We start from the raw sequence: 21,152 nt of genomic DNA on the forward strand, positions 1-21,152 counted from the left end.
GATCAGGGTCCGCTCAAAGTCGTGATGCTAAATGGGAAGCTGCTTGAAACGACACCCAACAGAATTTTAAATGCGATAAGGTAATGACGATGATGATGATGTTTGGTTTGTGGGGCGCTCAACAGAGCCTGTACCAATACCCAACCTTTGCTCAGTCCAACTTGCCACTTTCATGAATGATAATGAAATGATGAGGACAACACAATCACCCAGTCAAATGGTTCAAATGGCTCTGAGCACTATGCGACTTAACTTCTGAGGTCATCAGTCGCCTAGAACTTAGAACTAATTAAACCTAACTAACCTAAGGACATCACACACATCCATGCCCGAGGCAGGATTCGAACCTGCGACCGTAGCGGTCACGCGGTTCCAGACTGAAGCGCCTTTAACCGCACGGCCACACCGGCCGGCTTTCACCCAGTCATCTCGAGGTAGGTGAAAATCTCTGACCCCGCCGGGAATCGAACCCGGGACCCTGTGATCGGGAAGCAAGAACGCGACCGTGAGATCACGAGCTGTGGACAAATGCTGGGACTGTGCGAGTTCGGTACAGGCCGAGATAGTTCATATGGCTCTAAGCACTATGGGACTTTCTGAGGTCATCAGTCCCCTAGACTTACAACTAATTAAACCTAAGGATATCACATACATACATGCCCGAGGCAGGATTCGAACCAGCGACCGCAGCATAACGTGCTAGAGAAAGGCGTGAGAGCACTTTTAATATCACTCCTGAATGGGTCACTTGAAAACAGCAGATCTCTTGCTCTACAAAAGATTACATTTGATCCGTTTCGGCGTAGCCCATCTACAGAATGACATGTGCGCAGCGCGTGGTCTAGCGGCTAGCGTTGCTGTCTCTGGATGACAGGTTCAAAATGGCTCTGAGCACTATGGTACTTAACTTCTAAGGTCATCAGTCCCCTAGAACTTGAAACTAATTAAACCTAACTAACCTAAGAACATCACACACATCCATGCCCGAGGCAGGATTCGAACCTGCGACCGTAGCGGACGCGCGGTTCCAGACTGTAGCGCATATAGCCGCTTGGTGGATGACAGGGTCCCGGATATGACTCCCAGCCTGGTTGGGGATTTTCTCTGCCCGGCGACTCGGTGTTTGTGTTGCCCTCATCATTTCATGATCATCATTCATGACTGTGGCTAGATTGGACTGTGAACAAAATTTGAGTGTGTGAAAATTGTAACTTTGCATGGGCGCTGACGACCGCGCAGTTGAGTGTCTCACAAACCAAACATAATCATCATCAGAGTGTCAAAGAAAATACCTTCACAAAGTATAAATCACCTTGAGCATTGACGGTGAGAACGTATGTACGTCGTCGGCCGAAGTGGCCGAGCGTTTCTAGGCGCTACAGTCTGGAGCCACGCGATTGCTACGGTCGCAGGTTCGAATCCAGCCTCGGGCATGGATGTGTGTGATGTCCTTAGGTTAGTTAGGTTTAAGTGGTTCTAAGTTCTAGGGGACTGATGACCTTAGAAGTTAAGTCCCATAGTGCTCAGAGCTATTTGAACCATTTTTTCGTACGTATGTCATGCTATACTTTGCATGCGGACTTTTTGTATGACATTCTGAAGAGAGATTACACCAGAAACGCATCAAATACAGGGCTATACAGAAAGAGGGAACAGTTTTCAAACATTTATTGCTTCCGAACTTCAAAAGACCGAAACATAGTTCCAACGTTCCTGGAAACAGAAAAATTCAAATTTTTGTGCATTCAGTGTGATCATCATATGCTACACTACAAATATCAAAACGGTGGCTCATTACCTCTCACACACTAAGTACCTGGTCTCTCGTTATCGAATTCACAACTCCAACAATGCGATGTCGCAGACTTTCAAGAGTGTCAGGCAAAGGAGGGGGATAAAAACGAGGTATTTTACCTAACCCCACACTTAGAAGATTTCTCTAAGAACATCCGACGTCACCTGAGTGACTCGATTTCATGACACTGGATTGGATGAGGAGGAGTGGAAGACGAACATCAACGTCGGTGGCCTGCCAGGTCTCCACACGTCACACCTCGTGACTTTCATCTGTACGGTCGCGTAAAAGACTGCATTGTTATCGCTGTAGCTTCTTCGCGTAATAATTGTTGCTAAGTAGGCCCTATGCACGCCGTGTATCCTAGGAGAGTCGCGATGGCGTGCCTGAATAGAATCTCCTCCGATTACAGTTAGTGTCAGTTGTTCTCGTCGTGTAGATGATAGCGCACGGAACTGTTCAGTCTTTGACTCGGGTTCGATTCTTACTACCGTCCCTCGTCCAATTTTTTGTCACTCTCTTGTTCGTTTTTAGGAAAGCAAACGAAGAACACATTTGACGAACACGTCTCTGGCGGGTCGTTTGAATCTGCGCGCGCAGAGGCCTGATTGGCTGACTTCAATGCTAATGGACTCGGGACGAGCTCAAGGTATCGAAACCTTTTTTAATAACAGTTATTTGTCTGCACACCCAGCTCTGCAATTCTTTTACAAGCTTTTAAGGTCCTCCGTAGCAGAGGCCTGAGAAAGCCTGCTTAGGCTCGCACGCAGCTCGCCGGCGTGGCCGCTTACCGTACTCGCTTCCAGTCCACGCTACGTTTGTCTCTCGTGGTCCTACTTCGCCTCAGGCCCCATTGCTTTGAGATTAGCGACCGGCTCTGGCGTCGCTCTGCTATTAGTTTCGCTTCAGGTCGTGGACCCAACTTCTCCCCGGAGTCCGGTCTCTCCCTTCAGATGGAGAAGTAACTGGGGAGCGGCCTGCCCCGACTCGACACCCGACGCCAGTCACGTCACAGTACTCCCAGAGCGCTCACTATTAAGGGGCTCCGAACGCCCTATGCTTGCAATGTTAAAATAACGCTTATAAATTACATCTTTCCTCACAAAGTATTTGAGGTAGGAAGTTGAACTTTTTACAGATTATTTATTGGAATATGGGCTACAACTTAACACAGGGATTTTACAAAATTTCAGTTCAGTTATTAAAGATGATTTTTTTTTCAATTGTAATGAAAATTCACAACATTTTTTTGCAATTTTTTATTTATATATTCAAAAATATACAGTTTTTTGGAAAAAGGCTGTGTTAAATTATGCAGAAGGTACTGTGTAACATTTACTGAAAGTTTGAAACAAATATGTTTGGAAGATCTTTAGAAAACATGTAATTAGTATGAGAAAATAAAAGTTTTGGGAATCGAGCGACAAAGATTGGATTAACTTTTTAGTGCATTCCAGGTCCATAGGATGGATTATCTTCATCCTCTGCAAACTCCTCCTCCAGCTTCCTCTTGTTCCTCCTCCTGTTTACTCTTGCTTGTATTTCTAGACTCTTTACAGCCCTGTCTGCAGCCCGAAGGCGTTCCTTGTCTAAAGCAAGCATCGCTCGTACCATGTTAGAACCTATCTTCGTTCCCATATTTCTAAACAACATTTCTCCTTTTCTTAAAAGCCTTCAGAGGATTTCTAATAACTTTACTTTTACTCATTATTATACTTCAACAAAACAGAGACTCAAGAAACAGAATTAATTACGAATATTTTCGAGATAACGACAGAATAAATAAACATGAAACAATCGACAATCACACCAGCGATATATATTGAACCATATATTGAACCATCACAGGTTAGCCACAACACATACTTTATCTCACATCACTAAAATGTACCTGATGAACACGGACGTTAATAATAACACCATTTGACAGCAGTTTAACAGCGCCACAGTGGGTCACGCCCATGTAGAACACATTTCAAAAAAAATTTAAAAATAATTGTAGTCTTCGGAATTGAATAAATTATATATCTATTAAAAAGTGATAGTCTGCAGATTCAGAAAACGCAAAAAAGTAAAAATTGAACTTTTCATTATTTTGAGCCTTTCCGGAGCTCCTTAACAGGCACAGATTACTGATTTTCGTTTCTTAACGCGCCGTGTGTAGAACTGAAGTGTTGCACATCGTTTGTTGTATTCTAAGATATCAATGAATTTTATACTCATGAGAAGATTTTGTTCGGTTCAACACAGTCGAACTCCCCGATTTCAAGCCAGCATACCGGTGTTCCACATGCTTCACGTCTCACCTTTGAATGCATTACTCGATTCGTCACCAGCGCACTTCAACATCCATCCTTTTGAGCGCCCCTGTATGCATAAGCAATGACGGAAATAAAAGATAATTTCAAAATTGGGGTCAAAATTCAAGGTGAAAGGCTATCGGTGGTAAGGTTCGCTGATGACATTGTTGTCCTCAGTGAAAGTGAAGAAGAATTACAGGATCTGCTGAATAGAATGAACAGTCTAATAAGTACAGGATATTGACTGAGAGTAAACCGAAGAAAGACGAAACTAATGAGAAGCAGCAGAATGGAGAACAGCGATAAACTCAACATGAGAACTGGGTATCACGAAGTAGACGAAGTTAAGGAATTCTGAAACCTAGGCAGCAAAATAACCCATGATGGACGGAACAAGGAGGACATAAAAAGCAGACTAGCACTGCCAAAAATGCCAATCCTGGCCGAGAGAAGTGTGCGTAGTATCAAACGGGGGTCCTTGTTTGAGGAAGAAATTGTTGAGAATGTATGTTTGAAGCACAGTAAGACATGGACTATGGGAAAACCAGGACACAAGAGAATGGAATCGTTTGAGATGTGGTGCTACAGATGAATGTTGAAAATTAGGTGAACTGATAGGATAAGGAATGAAGAGATTCGTCGCAGAATCAGCGAGTGAAGGAATATACGGAAAACACTGTCAAGAAGAACTGACAGGATAGTAGGACATCTGTTGAGACATCACGGAAGAACTTCCTTGGTACTAGCGGGAGCTGTAGAGGGTAAAAACTGTGAGAGGAATGGGTTGGCATAGGAGAGAAGAGGAATTCGTGGCGGGCCGCATCAAACTGGTCTCAAGACTGATGACTCAAAAAAAAAAAATTAAAAAAAAATAAAAAAAATCCTTCAACAAAACAAACTGAACGCCCGCTTCGTGCTCGATCTAAATGTCGTTGCCATACAGTCCTAAAACCACCCCTGTTTCTTTCTATCCCGCCTACATACCACTCGGCACTGTGCAACTTCAAGCTTCTTCTGCCCCGCTGCTCATAGTCCCCAACGCCATGCGGAAAAAAGTGCTGTCTCACTATCCAAATAAAAATTTTTCGCTAACAGGCACTCTTCTCTAGCTCACACACATCAAATCAACCCTCTGTTCATATCCCACTCTAATTTTCGTCCACATCACACCATTTCAACTAAACCTTTCAGCTGGAGATAATCGTTAGTCACCAGATTATTCCTTCTCATTCGCTCATATCACTACTAACATCAGCATCAGCTGAAACATAACATTATGCCGCGTGGGGTAGCCGCGCGGTCTGGGGCGCTTTGCCACGGTTCGCGCGGCTACCCCCGTCGGAGGTTCGAGTTCTCCCTCGGGCATGGGTGCCTGTGTTGTGATTAGCCTAAGTTAGATTAAGTAGTATGTAAGCCTAGGGACCGATGACCTCAGCGGTTTGGTCCCATAGGAATTTTCCACCACCACTATAACATTATGACGACTACAGCTGAAGTCTCATCACTACACGAGGACCACGTGTTTTTAATTACGAGTATACTATCCAGATCTCTTGTCATGCGTCAATATTTTCGGTTCTTGTCCCTTTTTTATATGCAAAAGTTCTATGCGGTTGTTCTCAACCGTCATGGGGGAATTAAATGCAATAAGCGGAGTAGGATTTTTGTAATAATTCCTTAATCTGTTTTCTACTACTACCATTACTATGTGTGTGTGTGTGTGTGTGTGTGTGTGTGTGTGTGTGATAGATTTATATGTATATATATAATATTATTTCCTGAATTCTTCAGTAATAGTGCGCAGTATTTCATGTATTACTCATCGTGCGCTACACTCACTAGCATGCATTAAAGATACAGTAGGATTTAACAGATTGCGAAGAATCGAAGTAGCAGATATTCGGGTCGAAATAAAACCATCTTCAACCAGGATGATATACACAAACGTGTTCTGGAAAATGTGTGCACGTTTTCACAGTAAATATCATATGACCTACACTGCAGACGACGATATCTTAAGCAACTGATATTCCTTTTAATGATTAACATGGAAATTTAGTGCGCGGGCTTCAGCTTCATCTTACACACAAACGATGAACACACATTTATAATGGAAAATTAAAACAATGGAAGCACACATCAGCGTCATTGGTTTTAAACATCAGTAATAAGTAACTCGTTCTCAAGAAGATAGGTTTACAAAAGAAATTGAATAAGTAGCCTATATTAAGCAGGCAAAAACTGTTGGTATTTCACTATTTCCACATGAACGGGGGGGCTTACGAGGTTCTGAGTTGGGTGCCCATATTTATCGCTAGTGCATAATGTCATGTTCCTCGCAGCAGAGTTAATGAAATATACATGTTTTGATACATCTATCAGTTTACTGGATTCATTTTCATGTTTTAATCTCGGCTCGGAATCCAGTACGTATCCGTAATTCACATACGAGTGTGTGCGAAAGCATGTGTAATAGTGATCGGCCTAGTGGAAAGCGAATTCCAGTCCATAAAGTAATCCTTCGGAATGGGCAATATTGGCTAATGGAGCACAGGCCTCCTAGTGTAACAGGAAATAATTACGAAGTGTTAACAGAGGTCGGGTGATTGTAACAGGGGCGAGTTCGTCGCCGAGCTGCAGTAATACGCGGAACTCTACGCCTGTGGTACTAATTTGTATGCAAACATTGAACAGCCCTGTCAGAAATGTTCTGACAAATCTCGTTCTGCGATAGGCAGATAATCTGGTGTTATTGTGCTCTTTTGAAATTGAAATGCGCGGAAGTGTTTCACCAGCGTCGATCACTGCGTTTTACTGCTTTTACCAGTGCACGCAACAGATAACTGCGTGAATGTGGGAGAAAGATAAAAATAATGAAATTTCGTTTGTAAAATGCGTGCCATCTGTCGTGTTATGCAGAACGAGGAGAATAGTAAAAAGTTTCATAACTGGCATAGAGCCCGCTTAGTTGATTACACAAAAAGGTCGCAACTGAGAAGTGCTGGAAGATGTCTGTTAAACTGCTTTCTGGTCCATATTTAATTTGCCGAAATAGCTACGCCACTGCACTTCAGGCACAGGAGAAGGCGTGGCGAGAAGCATCAAACCCGTCAGAAGATTGAGGACCCAAAAATTATGGCTGCCGCATTCATCCTGAAAACTACAGATAACTCTTCGTCCACAAGCAAAATAAAAATAAAAATGTATCAAGCAAATGTCATTTAGTTACCGGGTGGACATAAACCAGCATGACTCCCTTTCTTGTAACTTAATTCGTTACGAAGACATAAACAGCAGTACACTTTTTTAAACATAACATTATATTTTCTATTCGATAATCCATTTCTTCTCCTCAAAACTTGGTCAGATACGTATCACAGTTATGAAACGTCCCCTTAGAAAAATTGTACAGGACTGTGCTTAACCTGACACACAATATTTTTTTTAGCGCAACGCAATCTGACTTTCAGAAATCCCTACAAAGGAATGGCCCTGACTAACATTACCTGTACCTATCACAAATCACTTACCTCACCAAAAATCTTCGTTACTCGAACTACTGCAATACAGCGAGCGCCACTACTGCCAGCTAAATAAAAGATTCAAACTACAGAAGGCACTAACTACTGATGGGCACAGTTAGCAATTGAAAGATGTTAATAGAGAACAAACAATGTATTTACCTTAACAGTCATAATATATATAGTAGTTCATCACATCCAGTATTTCAAATTTCAAAACTCCGCCATCTCTCTCCCCACATCCACCACTGCTGGCGGCTCACCTCCGACTGCGCAACGCTACGCGCTGTTCACATCCAGCTGCCCAACACTACAATGGCAGACAACAATGCAAACTAGCCACAGACTGCACACAGCACAGCCAGTGATTTTCATACAGAGCGCTACGTGGCGTTACCAATAAGAAAACCTAAACAGCCTACTTACACAGTGTAGCATATGGTAATCTCGCCCCTCGAAATTCGTCTGCAGACAGGCGCCTTGCATCGTGCATTCCCATAACTGTTTGTCAGCTAACTCACAGTGTTATCAACTATCAAGAACCTTTAAACATCACTACAGACATTCACATACACACAACGTAACATATACAATAATGGGTTGGTCCCTTGTTAGGTGAAACGGGGAAAGAAGAAGAATGCGATTGTTTATCCACGGATGTGGACACTGCTAGCGGTGATGAAAAGTTACCTGTCTTAGCAATACAATGCAGTTGTAAATCAGATTCTGATATGTTGGATACAAAGTATTCCAAACAAATGTGAATGTTGGCCTAAGGATTCGTAGAGGGAAATGGCGCAACTGTGACATTTACGTCACATAACGAAAGTGTTTATCTCCTCTAATAACTTTGCAAATCTGTATACTTAATCTTTTTACACCCTGTATTTACCTCACAAAGCGAGAAGGCTTGAGGAATTCCTGGTGGTGGTGGAATGTGGCAGCCCAGTGATTCACTTTGGGAAGGAATGGTGATTTTCAAATCTGTATTCATAATTCATTTGAGAGGTAAGCATGGGTGTCTTGAATTTAGTCGTGGTTCTTAAAGCAATGTCATGAACTGTTTTCCTCCTACTTGTTTCAAGTGCAAATGGTTCAAATGGCTCTGAGCACTATGGGACTTAACTTCTGTGGTCATCAGTCCCCTAGAACTTAGAACTACTTAACTAACCGTTTTCCACATAGCAGTTATAACGCTTTTACCAAAGAAAAATCACCAAACAGCTATACGTTTTCAGAATTTATTTTATTTACACGGCCAGTTTCGATATTTCATTGATGCCATCTTCAGGCACCTATGCACTCCATATCTAGAGGAAGCAGCATTAATGAAATGCCGAAACTGGACATGTAAATAAAATAATAATTTCTGAAAACATACTGCTGTCTGGTGATTTAATCTTCCTAAATATCTGACCGGCCGCTGTCTCGCATCCACGATGGATCAACGGAGATTCAACGCGTTTGTCTGCCACTGTCGTAGTTTGGTTACTTCCATTATCAAATTCAGACTAAAAATGCGACAGTGACTGTTTAACATTAACATTTTCTTACCGGTGTATAGTCGTTTTCGAACTAGTCCTACTCATCTCTGTAGAACTGTTTAACTTATTGCTGTAATCTGCGTTTCAGTATACAGTATGCTTCTTGGTCGATGTTCCCATTACGAAAATAAGAAGTTGATTGTTGAACTGCGCTTTAGAAATATTCACTACAATTGTATCGGTGGGATTCGTGTCTCGGGCTGAATGTGTTGTTTAACAGCGGGAATCTGACGATCCTTAATTGCAGTTAATTATTTTTAGATAGATTTTCTAATCGTTGTAAAAGAAGGTCCTCTGGCTCTACTACATCTTCCAAATAGGAAAAATGGCCACATATACACATGTTATGGCACCAATAAGGGAGTGTATTTGTTCACAGTGTATCAAGTAATCAAAGAAAGTAGGTTACAGAGAGGTTATGATAAGACAAACTAATTATGAAAAAGTCATAGGTTAAAGCGACATCTCTCTGTCAGGTACGTTCTTTGATTTATTTATAAACTGTGAACATATACGCCACAGGACCTATGCCTCTGACCACATCTCAGTGTGTTAAGATAAACCAGCGCCAGTGAGCAATTTTTAGAGCGATTATAAAGTGTATTTAAAAAAAAGTAAGCTCAGCTAAGACGGACCATCGCTCCAGCACAACATAATCAGACTCAGATGTAGTGACACAGTTTCCCGTATCACTATTCGAAACTGCGTTTTATTTCAAAGTGGTTTTGGAATTTAGAGGAGAAAGTTGGTGGTTGAAGTTTCGTAAAAAGATTCAACAGCAACAAAAACCGCTTTTGTTTTAATTATTACATTCTACATCTACATCTACATCCATACTCCGCAAGCCACCTGACGGTGTGTGGCGGAGGGTACTTTGAGTACATCTATCGGTTCTCCCTTCTATTCCAGTCTCGTATTGTTCGTGAAAAGAAAGATTGTCGGTATGCCTCTGTGTGGGCTCTAATCTCTCTGATTTTATCCTCACGGTCTCTTCGCGAGATGTACGTAGGAGGGAGCAATATACTGCTTGACTCCTCGGTGAAGGTATGTCACTGTCATATCCGTGACACCATCCCCCTAATTTCGCGTTAATACAAAACGAGTTGTTCTTCTTGGAACTTTTTCGACGTCCTCCGCCAGTCGTATGGGTAAGAACCCAATACCACGAAAGCAGTAATCCAGAAGACTGTGAAGAAGCGTAACGTGGGCAGTCTCTTTAGTGGGCTTTTTACATCATCTAAGTGACCTGCCAATAAAAGGCGGTCGTTTGTGCGCCTTCCCCACAACATTTTCTACATGATGGCTCCACTTCAAGTTGCTCGTAACTGTAGTCTCTAAGTATTTAGCTGCAGTACAAGTTTTAAATTTGTATTATGTATCGAGTAAAACAGAATTTAACGATTTTTTTTTTTTTTAGTACTCACGTGGACGTCCTCACACCTCTCATTGTTGAAAAGTCTATTGACACCTTTCGCACCATACAGACGTCTATATGACTTTCTACATCTACATCTACATGACTACTCTGCAATTCACATTTAAGTGCTTGGCAGAGGGTTCGCCGAACCACAATCATACTATCTCTCTACCATTCCACTCCCGAATAGCACGCGCGAAGAACGAACACCTAAACCTTTCTGTTCGAGCTCTGATTTCTCTTATTTTATTTTGATGATCATTCCTGCCTATGTAGGTTGGGCTCAACAAAATATTTTCGCATTCGGAAGAGAAAGTTGGTGACTGGAATTTCGTAAATAGATCTCGCCGCGACGAAAAACGTCTTTGCTGTAATGACTTCCATCCCAATTCGCGTATCATATCTGCCACACTCTCTCCCATACTACGTGATAATACAAAACGAGCTGCCCTTTTTTGCACCCTTTCGATGTCCGCCGTCAATCCCACCTGGTAAGGATCCCACACCGCGCAGCAATATTCTAACAGAGGACGAACGAGTGTAGTGTAAGCTGTCTCTTTAGTGGACTTGTTGCATCTTCTAAGTGTCCTGCCAATGAAACGCAACCTTTGGCTCGCCTTCCCCACAATATTTTCTATGTGGTCTTTCCAACTGAAGTTGTTCGTAATTTTAACACCCAGGTGCTTAGTTGAATTGACAGCCTTGAGAATTGTACTATTTATCGAGTAATCGAATTCCAACGGATTTCTTTTGGAACTCATGTGGATCACCTCACACTTTTCGTTATTTAGCGTCAACTGCCACCTGCCACACCATACAGCAGTCTTCTATAAATCGCTTTGCAACTGGTACTGGTCTTCGGATGATCTTACTAGACGGTAAATTACAGTTCTTTTGATCTTGGGATGACTTTACTGGATGCTTAACATGCGTAATGAAAGTAAGAGTGCTGCTTAGGCAGTCTCCTAATCGTTCATATTAATTAAGAACGGCAGAGGTTCTAAGGTACTTCCTTGGGGAACCCCAGGAACACCGAATGCTGAAACCACAGTAAACAAACGAGCAACTGGGCTCGTCAGTATTTATTGCCTGGGACCACAGACAATACATGCCATGGTTGTAGTCATACTCAAGCCATGTGGCATGGGCATGCGTCGTCTCCAGGGCTGGAGCGGCCCGACGCACCATGGACTCGCCTGTCCGCCTCAGTATTCCTGTCGCCTCCAAGGACGACGAGGCGCGTCCGCTGCACGGAAAGGAATGCGTCGCGCAGGTAGTGCGCCACAGCTCCTGGGAACAACAGGAAAACAAGTTAGGATTATGTACCTGAATGCTTGAGGAGGTCAGAGACGGAAGAGGCAGTCGATAGAAAAATAATGTTGTCGAACAGGACAAAGGATACAGCAATTTGTATGTAAGTCTACAAACAAACTCCCCAAGTGTGAAGTGCACGGCAGGGCACATGCATTGGATCACATGTTATGCACTGCCTCATCCAAAGTAGGAGGGCTATCCAGAAAGTAAGTTCCGATCGGTCGCGAAATGGAAACCACTGTAAAAATCCATTGAAGCTTTGCACAGATGTGTTGGACATTGTTTTGTAGAACGCCTGTCGATCGCGTCACATCGCTCTTTTCAGTTCTGAGCGCACAGTGAGCACGTAAATGTACAAAGAAAACAGTGTCTCCCGCCAAGTACGAGGGCCCGATGAGAAATTTCGCCTGAAGCTATGCAGCCCACGTAACACAACCGTCACGCCGTTCCTTCTTCGTGACAATTCTCAGCTGCACTCTGCAGGGGCAATCAAGATCCTCCTACAGCATTTTCAGTGGGAAGTGTTTGATCACCCACAATACAGACCGCAGACAGTGCTGCACTGAGTAGAGGTATCGATGTCGGTCAGTGAGGCCTGGCAAGAAGTCGGCGTTCCAAAACATCCCAAAAGTGTTTTATAGGATTCAGGTCAGGACTCTGTGCAGCCCAGTCCATCGCAGGGATGTTATTCTCGTGTAACCACTCCGCCACAGGCCGTGCATTGTGGTGCTTGATCGTGTTGAAAGATGCAATCGCCATCACCGAATTGCTCTTCAACAGTGGGATGCAAGAAGGTCCTTACAGTATCAATATAGGCCTGCGCTGTAATAGTGCCACGCAAAACAACATGCGGCGCAAGCCCCCTCCATGAACAAAGCGACCACGCCATAACACCACTGCCTCCGAATTTTACTGTTGGCAATGCACACTCTGGCAGATGACGTTCACTGGGCATTCGCCATACCCACACACTGCCATCGGATCGCCACATTGTGTACTGTGATTCGTAACTACACACAACGTTTTTCCACTGTTCAATCGTCCAATGTTTACGCTCCTTACACCAAGCGAGGCGTCGTTTGGCATTTACCGGCGTGATGCGTGGCTTATGAGCAGCCGCTCGATTATGAACCAAGTTTTCTCACCTACCGCTTTAAATGTCATAGTACTTGCAGTGGATTATGATGCAGTTTGAAATTCCTGTGTGGTGGTGTGCGTAGATGTCTGCCTATTATACATACGACCCTCTTCAACTGTCGGCTGTCTTCGTCAGTCAACAAACGAGGCCGGTCTGTACGTTTTTGTGCTGTACGTGTCCCTTCACGTTTCCGTTTCACTATCACATCTGAAAGAGTGGACCTAGAGATGTTTAGGAGTGTGTAAATATCGCGTACAGACGTATGACACAAGTGACACCCAATCAACTGACAACATTCGAAGAGTCTGTGAGTTCCGCGAAACGCCCCATTCTGCTTTCTCACGATGTGTAATGACTACTGAGGTCGCTGATGTGGAATACCTGGCAGTAGGTGGCAAGAATGCACCTAGTATGAAAAAGGTATGTTTTTGGGTGTGTCCTCATACTTTTGATCCCATAGTGTCTCCTGTTAGTCCTGTCTGATATCGGCAAACATACATGAGCACTTTTCTCCAGAATTGTGCCTATGAATCGACTTGTGCATTTCTCTTACTTGTGACGGAGCCTGTAGGATCCTTCCATTTCATATGTCTACAAATTTTCAAATAATGGTATTGTTTACCAAATACTTTCAGCGTCTCACTTCTTAACTGAATTCCCTCAGTATGGTCCGACTTAATGCGACGACATTACCATTGCTTTACTTTTATTTAGAATTAACGATTTTCCCTGTGGCTTTGCCAGCTTATGCATTGGCCGCATTTCCTTCTCAGCCTTTCTGTGTCCAACTCTTCCTCCCTCAGTGTGTCCAGCTCATATTCCTGCGACTATGTGTCTATCTCCTCCTCTCCACTCTCTATGTCCTCCTCCTCCTACTCTCTTAGCCCATTTCTTCCTTCACTCTAACCATATCTTTCTCCCCCTCACCTATGACCATATCCTTCTCTCCTCTCTCTTTCCATCTCCACTTCACCTCTTCCTTTCTCACTTGCTCATTACTCGTGTACACCTTCCACATGACTCGTGCACCTCCCCCTTCTCACCTCTCTTTGTCCATTTCCTCTTCCCTTTCTCACTGCGCTTACCCTATTCTATCCATTTCAACCTGTCCCCAGCCATGCTCATCGGCACACGGAGACCCTGCAGCACAGTTCAATAAAGCATTCCAATACTACTCCCATAGCATATCACGCCAGGCAGTCTACAATTTGGGGCCCAAAAAACTGTTTCTTGCCCCTGATATGTAGGGTGTACAGCAAAGCGGGTTTATTTGACACTAATAATGTTCCCACACAACATGCCTGTTGTGTAGGGCAGCCTTTATGCCAGGGGATGGAGTAAACACATTATAGCCTGTATCTCTGCTTCTACAGGAGTTAAGAGCTTATAAAACCCACTGTGCTAATACTCATGAGGAGTGCTGTTTCTGCGCCAAATTTGGTTTAAATTGATCCAGATGTTTGGGAATAGTTCCCTGATATCTGTACATACACTCTGCTATATGTAACGGATCATCAGTACGAAAATCGTGGCGTGAGACTGGGTAGGAGGTTGACTACGGTCCTCTGGCATCCCCAAGTATAAAGAGGACCCAATGCTGGCTCCATTAATGGCCAATTTCGCGACTGGGCTGCGCGTTTCCATTTGTTTCGCCGGTGCTGAAAGGCTGACGTCAGTTGCTCGAAATTCGGACTGATGAAAGCCACAGAGGGACGTAACTTCGTTTCATATCGAGAGGTGCGCGACGGAGGTGAGCCAAATTAAATATCGCGGCCGCTACTGCGATCGATGGAGATTTAATTCGAGGCCCAGGCCCTCCGCTGACGGCTGCGACTGAGAGATTGCGCCTCTTTGTCGCGACTCGTTTGCGACACCGGCCCTGGCGAACCCACCCCTTCCCCTTCCGCCACCCGCAGCTTTATTAATCGTGCAGGCGTCCCGGCGCGTCGCTGGGGACACCCTCACTCTTATTCGAAAGCCGCCGACCGCAGAATCAGGGCGAGCGAACCGAGTAAGGCAGCGTGGGCGCCGTGTGGTGTTCCAGCCATTAACTGCGTTATCACCATTGTACTTGTTCGCCGCGACAGCAGCAAATGATGGTAAGCTTCCTGGCATCTCTGCCCAAATCAAACTTGAGGTTGCTTGTTTATATACTTCACATGCGGCTGTTGTCTACCTTGTTAGAATGCCCGATGACGGAGGTTAAGTCGCTAAAATTCAAAGTTGTATGCACCCAAGAAGGTGGCTTCGAGATGCATAGTGTGTAGAGAGAAACAGAGAATATTTGAGGTGTCGCCACTGGGCTCTCTCTCTCTCTCTCTCTCTCTCTCTCTCTCTGTCCCACATCCAGCTGTTAGGTACCCTAGTAATCGACGAAGTTGGGTTAAGTGCCAAGTTAGAGCATTGATTCTCCCTAACAAAATTTTATGTTCAGACTAGCTCCAACCCGCTGTGTTATCCGCGGGGTAACAGTTATTTATAAAAAAAAATTTCCCACGGTGTATTTATTCCAATCTTCTATTGGTTCACCTCCTTCCCCATCTCCGTCCATACCCTCCACCCCTCCCCCCACTCTCTGTCGATGTCCTACTCCCCCTTCTCTCTGTTCATCTATTCCTCCTCGTCTTCCCCACTCTCTGTCTGTACATTTCTTCCTCCTCCCTTCATATCATCACTCCTACCCCACAGTAATGTCTTCCCAGATCGTAAATAATATTTGTACCAAATTTGGTTGAAATTATTATTTTTTTCGTGACTTTGCGCGTCTGCTCATATATCAAATATATTTCACGAGTATTTAACATATAGCACACGTATGTGTATACATATTGCACCTGTACTTCTAGCGAATTCCGCCCTGCAGTTTGATTTTCACGCTGCCCAGTGTGTATGACGTATCTCCTGAATTGGTATACAATGATATAACTTTATACGTCCATCGAGTGGTAGATATGGTTACTGTCTGCGACATGTATTTTGAATAGCGTCAGTTGTAAAGAAGTAACAAATTAAAATGCCATGCGTGATGCAGCAATTTTTCACGCATCTCAGTATTAGACGTCATATCTCCTTATATTTAAGGCGTGCAGTGATACATTTTTGTAGGTACACTTAGCAACAATGTGAGTGCTGTCTGTGAACTGTGCCACGAATGGAGTGAAGAGTAATAAATTAAAAGGTAATGCCTGATACAGCAGTTATATTCAAAAACAGCGAAAATTAGTGAGCGACAAACTTTCTTTCTTTTCATCGTTTTTGGGGCTTATCAGCGAGCAAAAGTTTCATAATGGTTTGACATTATGTCTAAAGTTTTTTGCAAACTTTAAAATGCTCTCATTCTCAAATATTGGATGAATAAGGTGTGAGTATCCGCACGTCGTGGGCTACACTTCTAGTGTTAGTGTAACACTGGCATCGTCTGCAAAAAGTAACAATTCTGCTTGTAGAAAGTTCACGTGTATAAGGAATAACAGTGGACCCAAAATTGAACCCTGGGGACTCCGTTTGTGATTTCTCCCCAGTCAATAAAAGTTTCTAGCCTTCTCACATTGTTTAAATTATTCAGAACACCCTAAAATGAAGAGTGTAGGTAAAGATATCGAGCGTGGCGTTTGAAAAGAAGCATCCTGGCAATTTCCTGAGGCGATTTGGGGAAACGACGAAAAATGTTAATCTGGATCACTATACCGTTAATTCTACCACTACACTCCACTGCTGGTGGAAATATTCATTCTTGAGTAATACTGTTCCTTGTCAACGCATGTTCGGAGCACTGCTCTGTAAGTGGATGCTTACAGCAAGGCTGTACTACTTTTAAAGTACTGGAGCCGCCTCGAGAAGGAGTGGGGATCATATTCCTGTACATCTATCGAGGTTTTTCTTTCTCTTTTTAAGTACATTATATTCGCCGTTGATTGCAGAAACTACATTATCACAATTGTTATTTCAGCCTTTGGGCCATTTTCATGTGATACTGTAAAAGATGATATTGCTTCAGCACATGTCAGATTTTAACATCCTCCGACATGTTCATATGTCATCGTTAAAAATTTTAAAGTCTGACACGTGCTGAAGCAAAATCTTTTGCAGTGCCACATGAAAATGGCTCAAAGGCCGGAACTGGAATTGTGAAATAAGTAATTTGTACTCTCGACGGCGGATATGACGCCCTTTAAAAAATTCTACGGCTGTGAAGCCTCACCAGGCGAAATAAATTAACTATCGAGTTTTACGTTTTTTTCGATTTCCAAAGTCGCTTTCTCATCCAGGATTCTGCTTTGACCATAATGAAACAGCAGTCGATGAGACTTTCAAACCTAAACTTCCATCCTTCAGTGCAAGTGTTGCCTTCTCATATTTTATTGGTTTGTGACTTTATGGGCACACGTAACGAACGCTCGACTTCTTCACTAACGACGCTCCTAAGTATTTCAGATTAACAGCCTGCATACTATGTAAGCCTTATGTTCCGGGTCGCTTTGTGCTCTCTTATCTTCCGCAAGACTCGCTGCGCAAAAACTGCGCCGACGAGAGGAATAATAGCGAGACCGTAAACTGAGTCACATCCTACGCCCGCGCATCCGGCAAGAGCAGAAAATAGCGTCGTGACCTCAGCTTCGAGGATTACAGTTTTTAGTCAAGATAGTGGTTCTTGGAAGTGTTTCCGTGTCAGCTGAGAAGAAATCGTCGAGTTAACAGATATACAGCCATATTGGGCTACAGAAATAAAGGGCGCACGATTTATTAGTTGGACGTGGAACGAAATCTTAAGCCTCAATATCGTTTTCTTAGCGAGATTTCGCACGCGAAATGCTCTCGGAGCTCCGGACTTGTGTTCGGCTATTCCGTAAACGAAGTTAGCACTAACAAAACTGGAATAACGGGGACACACGCTACCTGAATGTCAGAATGGCGGACGGCATTCATTGTGCAGCAGCGGCACGCCAAGACTAAATTTGTGACCTCGTATAGCTTACCAATAAAATCTCAAAGAGCTGCACCACGAAATAAGAAATCTGGAAAATTTGCAGACAACAGGCAAATCGAGAATTCGACAAACGTACTAGACAAGTCAGGAATAAATGATACTGTCGTAAACATGATGCTCTGAAGTAGAGCTACGCTTCGAAGCATATAGTGTTCCGCATACAATGTCCATTTGCCGGCCGGTGTGGCCGAGCGGTTCTAGGCGCTTCAGTCCGGAACCGCGCGATTGCTACGGTCGCAGGTTCGAATCCTGCCTCGGGCATGGATGTGTGTGATGTCCTTAGGATAGTTAGGTTTAAGTAATTCTAAGTTCTAGGGGACTGATGACCGCAGATGTTAAGTCTCATAGTGCTCAGAGCCATTTGAACCATTTGTCCATCTATAGTACGAGTATTACGTCCACCTAACGGATAACGATCATAATTGGATCTAATGTGCGTTGACGTGTTAGGTGTGACGTATCAGAAGGCTGTCAAGATACGATGTGAATTTCTCGCACCGATGAAACGGCTTTAAGAAATGAATTATCCGAGTTGGTGAAAGCGATGTACCTGGGAGTACACTCATTCAGGTTACGGTTACAGTGAACATGAACCAGGGTGTTTATTTTAACAATGTTGCCTTTCATCTTAATCTCCACGATGCGTATGCTGTGGACGCGCCCATTTTCCAAGATGACGACAGCCGTGTTTACAGGACAGTACGCACACGTTTGTGGTTTGACAAACACTCACTACTGCACCGCAATAGGGCCGCCAAATCATCCTGCCTTATTTCCATAGAAAAAATTATTGTAGATTGTCTTCCATAGCTTTGGTGAACTTTAGAAACAGTTCGACGTTGTTAAGTGTTCTTTAGTAAGCGACTGGTTTTCGTGAAAGACTATATTCCAACACAACAGGGGTTAACAGCAGTATTTACGCAGGAATACGATGACGTCAAAAAAAGGAACGCCAGACAGCCGACTGGGAACTGTCTAGGGAGTAAACAGGCCTATGTGGTATAGTATGTAAATAACAGCATAACCGAAAAACAGACGTAGTTTGAAACTTTTTAGAAACGCAGTGGTGCAGATTCGTGCCGGTAGGACAGATTAGGCGCAGCTGCATATAGTATTTGCTTATGCACTAGGTCCCGTATGGTATGATGTGTGTAGCGCCAATCTGCACGTATTTTCTAAAACTTTTAAATTTATTTCTGCAGTTCTACTGTATCATATACATTTTTATACTACATAAGCATTCTTAGTCGCTATACACTTGTGAGGACTACTTTTTGACATCGAGTTCCTTTTTTTTTTGTGCCTTGCATTCCCCTGTGATTCTCACTGTTGACCCAACCCTTGGTGGAAAGTAGCGTTTCACAGTAGCTTATGATAGCACATGTCATTTCAGGAACGCATAGAAAATTTCACGGAATATTCAGAGGATGAACTGTAGAAGATTCCATATTCCTGGGTTTCCGAAAAGCATTTGATCCTGTGCCCCACTGCAGACTGTTAACGAAGACACGAGCGTACGGAATTAAGTTACCAGATATGTGAGTGGCACGAAGACTTCTTAATAGAAAGAGTATCGTCGGGGCTGCCTCAGCAAGTGTGATAGGACCACTCTTATTGATTCAAATGGCTCTGAGCACTATGGGATTCAACATCTGTGGTCATCAGTCCCCTAGAACTTAGAACTACTTAAACCTAACTAACCTAAGGACATCACACACATCCATGCCCGAGGCAGGATTCGAACCTGCGACCGTAGCAGTCGCGCGGTTCCGGACTGAGCACCTAGAACCGCTCGGCCACCGCCGCCGGATATCACTCTTATTCTCTGTATACATAAATGATCTGAGGGATAGGCTGCTCGGAAATCTGCGGCTGTTTGCCTACGATGCTGTGATGTATGGGAAGGTGTCCTCGTTGAGTTGTTTGCTCATTTAGCGTTTAGCTTACGTAATAATGTTTTGACAGTACATAAAATTAATTGGATACAAGAAAAAATGATAGAATCAGTAGAAGCAGACACATCTGATAACGAAAACTGGAGAACCGGCAGCAGATAAAAGAAGTTAAGATATCCATTTTCCGTCATAGTTGGATGTTCACTCAACTTCACTCCACTAAAGCCACAAACTTGCGGCAACTGTTGCGTCTACGAAGTCTTTCGAGGCACGCATTAATTTTCTTTTTCGGCTGTCGTGCAAAATCTGCTCTAGATATTTGTTCCGACGGTCCGCAGTCGCAATAGTCATCTTGGTGATTCCTCACTTGTGTAGCCTTGCTTTCGTCACGGCTTGGCTAGTTCTGATACGGTTGAGGGAGCTCCGTATTTTTCTTATTTGGTTCCCTCCCAGGAATTGGACGGTCGGATTTATTTTACCTTACTTACTATCCTGCGAAGGACGACCACTGATTTATCCTTACATCTAAGATTATAGCTCTTTGGGGCGAATTGGCCGTTGTTTATCCTGATTGGTTCTCTAAGTTTTAGCTGGGTTCGTTGTAAGTTGTTCAGTGTTTTCGTGAATTGGTGATCCTCTAGGCCTTTTGAGTTAACGTGTTGCCAGCCGCTGTGGCCGAGCGGTTCTAAGCGCTTCAGTCCGGAACCGCGCTGCTGCTACGGCCGCAGGTTCGAATCCTGCTTCGGGCATGGATGTGTGTGATGTCCTTAGGTTAGTTAGGTTTAAGTAGGTCTAAGTCTAGTGGACTGATGACCTCAGATATTAAGTCCCATAGTGCTCAGAGCCATTTGAACCAATTCACGTGTTACTGATCGTTGTCGTCGGAGATTTGGAGGGAGGGTATTGGTGTGGATTCAAGGGTTCCTGTCACGATCCCCATCGCCTCATTTAGCTGAATACTTACTTTGTTGACACGGCTATTTCTACTGCAAATAGGAGAACAGTATGAGGCGACAGGATACACAACGACTTGTGTTGTAGTTCGTAAGGTGTTTGCATTAGATCCTCAACTAGCATCCTCCAGTTTCGTTACTGTTATTTCTTCATTTTAGCTTCTGTGCTGTTAATTATAGATGTCTTTAAATGTGAGGGATCTGTCGAGAGCCAAACCGAAATATTTGGCGTGTCGACTATGTCGTAAATATTTGTTGCTCAGGTGGAATGAGCTGACATCTGTATTT

Source organism: Schistocerca cancellata, chromosome 7, assembly GCF_023864275.1.
Source record: "Schistocerca cancellata isolate TAMUIC-IGC-003103 chromosome 7, iqSchCanc2.1, whole genome shotgun sequence".
Lineage (NCBI taxonomy): Eukaryota > Metazoa > Arthropoda > Insecta > Orthoptera > Acrididae > Schistocerca > Schistocerca cancellata.